General features: G+C 38.3%; 1 protein-coding gene across 3 annotated transcripts in view; it reads right to left on the minus strand.

The window, feature by feature from the left end:
- The window catches only part of SGCG (sarcoglycan gamma), a 111,291-nt gene extending 100,962 nt beyond the window's left edge, over positions 1-10,329 (minus strand). For 2 of the 3 annotated variants that reach the window (XM_027713693.2, XM_039378656.1), the window contains exon 1: positions 10,171-10,329. The gene's annotated coding sequence lies outside the window, so the exon portion shown is untranslated. The remainder of the gene's footprint in view (positions 1-10,170) is intronic. The other variant, XM_027713692.2, reaches the window with a different exon arrangement.
- Between the last annotated feature and the right edge of the window lie 249 nt (positions 10,330-10,578).

The following is a 10,578-nucleotide window of genomic DNA, read 5'->3' on the forward strand; positions in this document are numbered from 1 at the left end:
AGTATCTTTCAGACATTTTTACATACCTGAATTGTGTTCACGCTATTATCAACACACAGTTTCAGTTTAAGATTCTCATTTGTTCATGCCAACTGATTCTAGAGAATAATGATCTAGTGTAAGGCTGTTTTACAGGGAAAAAAAGAGATAACATTTTCTTTCCATTCTGAATCACCCTGTTTCCTTAATCTGCTGTAACTATTGATGATATCACCAGTTGTACCAACTGCTTTCTTGTGACAAAAACCTGGAGCATCTCAATTTTATCTCATGAGGGAGTTTTTCCCATTAAAGACCTAGATTGTGAAAAAGGGTAATTCATGTACTAAATACTAAAGGAGTTTACATCTAAAACTAACAGTAGGAAAAGACATGCCAGCATCTCCTTTAGAATAACATCTGTAATAATAAGCAACTCAAAAGGATGAACAGAGTTACTCAAAGTCAAGTATCTCTGAATCAGGAGATTTGTATCAAGATTGGGCAACTTTTATGTGATGTCTGTTGCAGCTGATTGCAAGACAGCTTTTTATTACAATCAACTTCAGACAAGCCACTTATTGTCAGGTAAGCATTTTTGTCTTTTTTCACAGTTGCAGATAAAGTAGTAAAAATATTCTCACTAATGGTTTTAGTTAACTTATCGGTTTCATGTAGTCATTGTTTTTGTAGCATACTGTAGAATTGAAGAGAATTAAAAAAGAAATGATTACCTATTGCCCATGCACATCTTTTAAATTGCCATACCCACATATTTTCCATTTTTAACACTACATTTTTACGCACTGCAAAATGACAACTTGGTAATTTTGAATCAATGGGGTAAACTAGGGCAGCATATGTATTTCATGCATTTCCAGAAACTGGAGGGCTTTATAAAGTCAAACCACTTTGAACCGTTGCCTTCACCAACAATTTCCTGATGAATTCAGATTCCAAATCTACAAGATTACAGGTGAAAAAGAGGAAGAATGCCAACATACAGAATATATTTGTGTTTATACACATAAATACCTTTTTACAATGTAGTCCCTTAAATCATGGCTCTTCTTTATAGTAGCTGTTATTCATCAAATTAATGTACATACGCGTATTTTGCTGTTGAAAATGCTCAAGAAGTATCATTTTGGCATTGGGAAGTCAGAGTGCCTTAGAGTTTCTGAGTCATCTACACGAAGGCACCAAATGTGGGAGACCCCTGTCCTTTTACAGTAACAGCTACTGGCCAGATAGGAAACCGCAGGGCCCAGATATCCATCTTTAGCCAACTGAATTGCAACCCAATTGTCTAGTTTTAAAGAAGTCTTGGAACTCTTTTCCTGAAATTTTTATCATCAATTGCAAACACAAGCAGAGTATTTAAAAGATATGCATACGGACAATTATGCAGTTCCTCTGATCAATAAGAAGAAGCTGACAGGAAGATTATTTTTCAGGAAGAACACTACTGCAGATCAAGCCCAAAGACAGTGTGTGTGTGTGTCTGTGTGTGTGTGATAATCTTTGAATCTTCCCAAAGGTCTCAACACGTTGTAATTGGATTTGAAATTCCTTCAGTGTAAGTTAATTCACAGGAAGGATCGTGTTTGTGCAGACAGTTATACTAGCTAAGAAATACCTTGATATTTGACAGAAAGTTTCAGTAGGATCTTTATCCCTATTAAAAATCAGCATATGGGAGACACATCAAAAGTACTTGTCGATTCCTAAGCCCCTGTAAATAATATTAGTTCGATTGCCGCTTACTCAAGTAAGAGACGGATAAACCACAAAGCAGCTCAACCTGCCAAGACAAATTCAAGTGCCAAGGAGTAATCTTCTGCTAACTACTAAATCTGAATTATTTTTTAGAATGTTTCACCACATGAATAAAAACACAACCGCCAGGAAAAATAAACGAAGTGTAGACATGGCTGTAAAATAAGTTTGTAGTGAACATCCAAAACTGTACTCCTACAGCTCGACTAAATTTTCCAACACCTTATGAAGCTGCAATTTAAATGAAAACAGGATTTTACATGCAGCCATAAAAATTATTTTAGTCTAGTCACTTCTGCTGTTAATTAGGATTTTCTGCACACCGTGCAAAATGACTCTTTGAGTCCATGCTCATCATTTACACAGTGAGCTGGAAGCTGCAGTACTCATGGGAAAGAGACTGACCCTGATCAGAGATTATACCTGAAAATGACAGTACAATCAATAAACCCTAATGATGGATAGATGAAGCAGATTTCACAGATGGCCTCAACTCTCAGATATTTGTATGAGGAGCTGATTTCTGGATAGGCATGGACCTCGAAGTAAGTCGGTCAGCCAAGAGCGGATGCAGCAAATATCTGCCGGAAACATGGGCTGGAAAAATGAGAAAAATTTCCTGCACTTGTTCATCAGCTTGATGATAGGATTAAAGAAAACGCATGAATCAGCATGCATGTCCAAAAATGATTATCTGACAATGCAATGTCTTTAATCAATTTTGCATTCATCACAGATAAAGGTCTGGCATGCTCAAAGACATACATGCAGACATAGACGCCAAGTATATAAGCAACCTGAGACAAGAATTTACTGGCATGCTTAGGCACACTTGCATTTTTTGTTGGAATGAAGAACTGAATGGATTTGTTATTAGCATATTTTTGGACTCAGCTGAGCAAACAGTAACAAGAAATGCTTGGTTTGGGTTACCTATGATTCAGACATGAAAAAGAAATTCTGAATACAGATCCAGATAAAAATTGCCAGAATTTACCCATAATTTCAAAATACTCCAAATTAAAGTGTTGGGTAAGAGACATTGTATAATGACAGTAAAAATCCCAGATAAAAGTATTAAGATACCCCTCTGTGACTTAAATAGATTACCACAAGACAATCCCAAAACTGAGAACAGTTTGGCAATCATTAGGTTTACCAAAAAGCAATAGAGATATACAGTACCATACTTAAGGAAAGGGAGGGATATTTTCTTTTAGCACAGAAATTTCATTTGTCTCAGATTTAAGATTAACCTTCACTTACAGGAATAAGAAAGCAACGATCTATACATACTTCCTGCACTACTGAAATGCTAGTGTTTAAAAAAATACAATCTATCCCTATTCTTATGAAAAAGGTCTCTGAAAAGGGATTAGGAATGTAAGGTGCAAGCTGGACAAAGAGCAGAATCATACATATATCCTAATTATACAGTATTAAGAACCCAATAACCCATGTTGATGGGTTACTGCAGACACTTCAGAAGTAGTAAAATGACTTGCCCTAAAAAGGCAAGCCTGATGAGACTGCTATATTGCTCTCAGCCATTAGTCAAATGTGCTGTTAAGACAACAGCATATGGTAACAAAAGAGTATTATTAAAGAAGATTAAAAAATACCTTTTCTCATAAATGTGTATGTTTTCATTGAAGCCCTGTTATTTTGGTTGGAGGACAGGCACAATTTTCACTGCTGATCTGAGTAAAGTTGACTTTGCTTTTCCTTTGAGGAGGTAGAATTTGAGATTTCAGAAGCCTCAAGTTTGCTGTTATCCTAAACATGCAATGTTCAATAGTAACATGAAATTAAATGTACTCCTTAAAATGCAGTATCTTTGATTGCATTTTCAATTTTTTAATGTATACTCGTGTATTAGAATCAATAAAGACCTGTAATATTGCCATAGCTTGCAAAGCTATGATCAGTTGCATCAAGAACTGAAGCATGTCTACAATGCTTAACCTGAAACAATCTTTTGGAACAGGGAAAGTCCTTAGTGACATCTTGGGTAAATTGTTGCAAAACTTGACTGAAATGTCCTGGTAATTCCACCTTTGAAAAATCAGTGATGAGACAGTGTACTTATCCCCCAAAGCACAGGGGTTTTTTTGGTCTTTTTTAGTGGTATTTAAATGAAGTAGTATCACAACTTAACATCATGACTATTAAGTTCAAAGGTGTAACAAGTGATCCAGACCATCTAAATTTAAAGCTGTAACTTTCTCTACATAGACTGAACAAGAAGAAAGTATTGAATGTTCATGAAACATTCAATGTTCTTAAAACAACATAATTAACAAGATAATTTAATTAGACTGCCGTATAAGGCTATCTGAAGGCTATCTATCCTGGTGCAGCTCACTAAAACTATGCCAGTAACAGAAAGTAAAGACAGCACACACATCTTCCCAGAGCACTGTGCTTGATTTCAGCATTAGTCGCTGAAATGTAAACACCTGAATATATTTGCACATACCTCTACACAGATAGCTATCCCTAACAACTAATATGATTATCCCCAACTACTAATATGATTATCCCCAATAATATATAAGCTATTATATGATCCCTACTATTTTAGGATGTGCTGGTAGCCAAAGCCAGGTTGGATGGGTCTTTGAACAACCTGGTCCAATAGAAGGCATCCCTGCCCACAGCAGTGGGGTGAAACTAGATGATCCTTAAGGCCCCTTCCAACTGAAACCAGTCTCCAATTCTGTGACTTATGGAAGGACCTTGCAATAGCCAGCCAGTGAACTAAGGGAAGAAGATGTCACTGCTGAAAGGCTTAGTGAGCTCATTACATTCCTTAAGATTCTGAGACAACCTCTTGACTTCCTTCTAGGTCTATGAAGAACACAGGTCATCCAACGATGAATGTCCCAAGAGAAGTAATAATATGACCTTGCACTTCAGACAAACAAATAACTCTGACCACTGCCAAGACACAGTAAAGGGTTTACTAAAAACTGAACCTTCCTTCTAAAGAATAGAAGGCTTTAGAACCCCGTGCTGGCTCAGATAACAAGGAGGAGACGCAGGACATCTCTGGACTTCCATAATGGCTGCTACTGCTCTCTTTTCAAGACTGCTTACAACCTTCTTTCTTAAATGGTCTGGGGGAGTTTCTTTTTGAGAGTAGAGCAAGAGATTCCAGAGAAATTTATTTAATAAGCCAGATCTTTCCACTTTGTTTCTCTTTCCTTGGTGTTTGATTTAAATACTTCCAAGTTTTGAAATCAGCACCAGGAAAAGACTGAGTACTTTTTATTTATGTGCATGTGCACCTCTGTGAAATATATATATAAAATACAGGTGTCTTCAAACCTCCTAGCAAAAATCCTCACAGCCTGAAGAAGTGCTGTATCTAAAGAAATCAAGCCAGGGAAACAGTACTATGCTATGATTTTTCACATACAACATTTTTCTCTAATAATGTTCCGCATTAATTTACAATTCCTCATTAACAAATAAATATTTTGGGAAAACTGATAGATAGTTGTGTAAAAAAATTCCTTGCTTCTGAAATCAAACTAATTGCTTGGTTTAGAAAAAACTTATCTATATGCTCTTTTGTCATTTTTAGGTTAATGAATGGGGTTTTCAGTACACATTGTACAATTTCTTGAATCTTGAAAAGTTTTCCTCATAACTCCTATTCCAAAAGCTATCTACTTCTCTACAATATAGAGAAATACATCTTTACAGTATTTTTAATGATAATAGACAGCAATGCTGTTCAATATATAAAATCCAAATTCCATAGTTCAATTCTTAGAAAACAAATAGAAGCTGTCTCTCCAGGTTTTACAGATAGCTATCCCTAAATTATGATAGCTATACAGATAGCTATACCTGATATTATGAAGTTTTCAGAATTGTTTATAATAAATATATCCTCAGAAATAGTGAATGCTTGAGGCACAACCACAAATAAGGAAATTATTTGGGTACTTTTGTATGACTAACATATATTGAAGTTTTCAAAAGTAATTCTTCAGTTTCAGAGGCTGATATGTATTATGTGACTTACTAGCAATATTGACAAATATATTAATTTGCAACATCACAGTGAGTCTCTTCACTGAGGTGGAAAAAAAATAATAGATGTTTGGAATCACTCTGTTAAATCTAAACATCCACATATTGGTAGAAAACAGGTAACTTGAACATCAAATTTAACATAATGGCAATTTGTGAAAAGATTGTTAAGATTTTCAGGGCTATACACCCCTAACAGAGAGTCAGTTTTTTAAACGCTATTTGCAGTTTTCCTCTGCTGTCTTCAAAAATGTGTCCAAATGTTAAACTTACCTGACCTTTAGAAATTATCTAGAGCGTAGTAGTTAAACAAACACTTCAATAATTTGACGTAGTATTCCCCATTATTTGCTGACTAAAGTCACTTACTATAAATAATTGTCAGAAACTAATAAGTAAAACTAGCACTTATATTAACATGTTAATTTTCAAAAGGTTTTTGTACAGCATTTTAATTACAAACAGTATACATGATACAAGGTACACTGCCCAGGAGTATTTTTACCTGACATTCAGAAAAAGGTATTTGGTTGCTCAGTGAAAACTATTGTATTAAAAAGAACTTCTACACTAGAAGGCTCAAGACCATTTTCTTTCCTTTAAAGCTGTGATGAAATACATACTACTCCTCCTTTGAACATCATAATAGTTTAAAAAAGACAATAATACCCATATTTATATACTCACATAGTACCTATGGACTGAAACCCGTTGTATTGGTTTAAATTAAGAAAATAGGTTACAATACCATATTAAGAGACTCATTATTACCAATTCATTGACAAACTGCAAAGCTTGCTTAAGAGGGGCTCCCCTATTGTCTCCTGGTAGATATTGTTTATCACTTCATTAATAATTGAAAAGACAGAGTATAGTTACATCTGAGCATTACATTAGGCCAAGGAGATCTAGAAGCCAGAGCTAGAAATTTTGATATACAGGAGTAAAACTCACAATAATAATATTAAACTGAAAACATGATCTAGGAGAAAATTAAGATGTAATTAAAGAAGGTAAACAGTTTACCTAAGAATAATCAACTAAGAAAATAAAGGATGAGGGCAAATAACATGTAGCTATTCTGGTATTTTGGTGGTGAAAGTTACCATGAGCTAAAAGTGATCAGCAATATAATACCTTTGCATAAAAGACAATACATTACCTTGAACTGTAAGCTAATCTCTATGGTTTACTTGTTGGTAAAGTTACAGCTGTATTTTTTTTTATAGAGCATTCTCTATCTAAGAAATACAGAAGAAATTAAAGGAATTCAGCAGAAAATATTAAGTACCAGAGGTCTAAAAAAGGTGACAAAGAAAGCAAAAATTAAATAATGAGCAGTCTTTCGGTTGAGAGGAAACCGAGTGGAGATGTAACAGATGACAGGGAAAAACATCCAGAATGGGCATGCAAAGTTAAAGCTTATTCTGCTCACTCTGCAGGAATACTACCTGTTTGTGGTGACCAGAAGGAATCCTTTCTCAAAGGCTATCCCTCACTTTCTATAAATTTATAGTATGTACTCCTCAGTGCCTGGGCATTGAACTTGTAAAGAGGATTCCATTTTGTATCAGTTTCTTGCGTCTGTAGATACACTACACACAGTTAACTAGTTTCACCACGATTTTATCTACTTCAACCACACCAGATGGGTTTAACTATGAAGGAACAAATTTTCTATCACGGATCAAGAGAAGCCTTTAAATACAGCAGTACAAAGTCTGCAAACAGAACTGCAAGAAAAAAGCTGTATAGCAACTACAGTTTTCAGGTAAAAGCAGATACCTCAGCTGTTTCTCCAGGTATACCTTTACCCAAAATCCCCAAGGTACACATTATCTTCAAAAGCTAGTGACTAACTTCCCACACTTCCACACCTTAATGGCACTTTATATGCCTTCCTTGCTCTTCACTTGGCCATTTTCATTGTTTAAGATTTCACACGCTGTAAAAAGAACATTTGCTCAACACACAGATTCAAGCTCCTGACTTCCAACACAAGCTCAGCTTTTGATAGCAACAGCTACATACAATTTGGACATGTTATCAGAACCTAAAGTTCATTAGCAAACAAAGCATTTTGTTTTAGTATATTCTAAAAAAGAGAAATTCCATATTCCACCTCTGTGTAGCTTAAGCACTGTTGCATCAATAGGACTTCTGTGAGTTTAACTGAGATCCCGATATGAATAAAATTAATTCAAATACCTCTTTACAGAACTGAGTACTAAATCCATAGGCATGTAAATATTAAAACTATAACCCAAAATCTTAAATAAGACCCAACATCACTACGTTAATTCATTCTTACCTTTTAGTTACATTCTAGCAGTGATTTTATAAGCAGTACATTCATTTTCATTAAAAAATGTTGAAAAGTTAACCAATGACAGTTCAGAATGACATCTTCTTTTAAAGCACTACACATGCTTGTTCCTATGCAAACCAAGTTTTAACTGTCATGCTGTCAAGAAAAATGATAGTTCCCTAGTCATACCTTATCTTTTTAAGAAAGTAAGAACTACAGAAGACTTTACAATAGAAAATTGTTTTATATGTTTAAAAAAATCTGCCTTTTGCATGAAAGCTCAGAGAGATGTTATATTTGAAGCTGACAGTGAAAAAAAAAAAAAGGCAAAACCCCAACCAATGAACAAAATACACAAAAGCGGGAAGCATTTCAAGCTTTATATGTGCCTGTGCTTCTATGTCCTTAGCCCTCTCTCAGCTTAATACAATATAAAAGTCCATGAATAAAAACCTGACCACACATAAAGCAGTCTTAGAGCTGCACTGGGTCATTAACTGTGATAGACCTTCTTAAGGACTATAACTATGTACTTATTAAGAAAAGTCCCAGTCTGAAAATGCCCTTAAGTACAGTGCCTTTTCAATGTCCAACAATTACAGGCAGTACCTGCAGGTACATTGCTAAATCTAGCCCACTTTTGAATGCTCCCCTAAATTTGGTACCATATTTGCTGTATCGTTAAATAAACAAAACCAAAAAAACCCAGAATAACAAACCCCCAAACCCAAAAGGAATACTTTTCTGATCTAATGAAATGAAGTTCATCACATTTAAGGTTTTTATTTGGCTTTTGCAACAAATATTGTGGGATTATCTTGGTATTTGAAAATTTGGAAGTAAAACAGAACTGTAGCTGATAATTAAGGTAAAATATCTCTGATTAACCCAGGAAGTTAGTGGAGAGCATTCTCTATAAGGGAAAATGGCTTCATTTGAAATGGCTTGAATCTTTTCACTCTCAGGGCAGTTTGCAGTGTACACTTCTTTGTTCAGGCTGCTAAAAGGAAGGGGACTACTGAAGGTACAGATTTTTTGTTGTTTTACTTTAAGGTGGTTCAATGTTGTTTTTCTCACTCTGTAGCAAAGGTACCTACAACCTCTGTGTGGCACTCTGTTCACTTTTTATTCCTTAAATGATTTCAGAAGAACTAAGCAAACTATATGAATCTGACTTACTGTCCTTATGAGCAAAGGGAGAAGAAAATAATTCTGAAACATTTAAAGTGGGATTTAATTTCCAACAGCATTAATGATAATGCAAATATTTTATTAGAAGTTTATGCTTAATCCACAAATGTTCAGTTAAAAAAAGCCCAAACGAAGTATGATTCCAAAAGAACAGCAGTTGCATTTACAGTTATGTCATACAACACAACAGACATACTGAAGTCTCAGGTGTACTGCTGTGCATCTCCTTCTGGTAGGACCTGGCTGTTTGTTTTTCCTAAAGATACCCAAACTGACACAACGAAGTAAGCAAATTTCACAGAAGAGTAAAATGTAGCCACTAAAGACGCCGACATTACACCTCTACTGATACTTAATCCTACTAAACTAAACACCCGAGCGACACAAGTTCAGCCAACTCCCGGCGGCACCGCTCCTGCGCCGCGAGGGAAAGGCGCGGTACCCGCTGCCCACGGCAACGGCGAGAGGCTGCGCCCCCTTTCCCGCGCCGATCCTCTTCCCCTCCTTCCCGCCCCTCACCCCGCTGCAAACTTTCTGCCTGCCGCGGCACGGCCGCTGACACGGCTTCCGAGCCGCCGGGGCAGCGGGATGCCAGCGCCGCCTCCCAGCCCTCCCCGCCGCACCCCTGGCGGGAGCAGCACAGCCTCAGGAACCCGGCTGAGGTGCCGGAGCACGAAGCGGTTCTCGCCGAACAAACTGATGTGCAGCCCTACACGAAGGGCTGCCTCCCGCCTTCCTCCTCCGCCTCTCGCCGCTCGGCCAGCAGCGGCAAGAAAACTTTCCAGGTGACGCCTGCCCTCTCCCGGCACTCGAGGCGTGTCGGGCCGGGCCGGGCCGGGCCGGGCCGGGCAGGCGTGCGGGGCTGTTACCTGATGTCCCCGCTCGGCTGCAGGACAGGGCAGAGTCCCCGCGGTCCCCTTCATGCCCGAGGGGCTGCCGAGCCCGCCCTGAGGTACACGCCTTCATCCAGCTGCCTCCCCAAGGGCTGCGCCTCCTTTCCTCGCCCTGGCGGGGCGGCGGACGCGGGGCGGGCGCCGCTCTCGCGGTCTCGCCGGCGCGGCAGGGAGGGAAGGAGGAACAGAGGGCGGGAGCGGGGAGGAGGAGGAGAAGCCGAACAGAGGGCGGGAGGAGAGCTGTGCCCTCCCTGTCTCCGCCCCAGCCGCCGAGCGGACACACAGCAACCGGAGAGCGGCCGCGTTGCCCGTGTTGCCCGTGCCGCCATCCCGCCATGGGAATTGCAGGGGGTCCCTCTGAGTGCCTCTGCGCCAAGGCTGAGC

The sequence above is a fragment of the Pipra filicauda genome, unplaced genomic scaffold (assembly GCF_003945595.2).
Source record: "Pipra filicauda isolate LSUMZ 115617 unplaced genomic scaffold, ASM394559v2 scaffold142_size1944046_pilon, whole genome shotgun sequence".
Classification (NCBI taxonomy): domain Eukaryota; kingdom Metazoa; phylum Chordata; class Aves; order Passeriformes; family Pipridae; genus Pipra; species Pipra filicauda.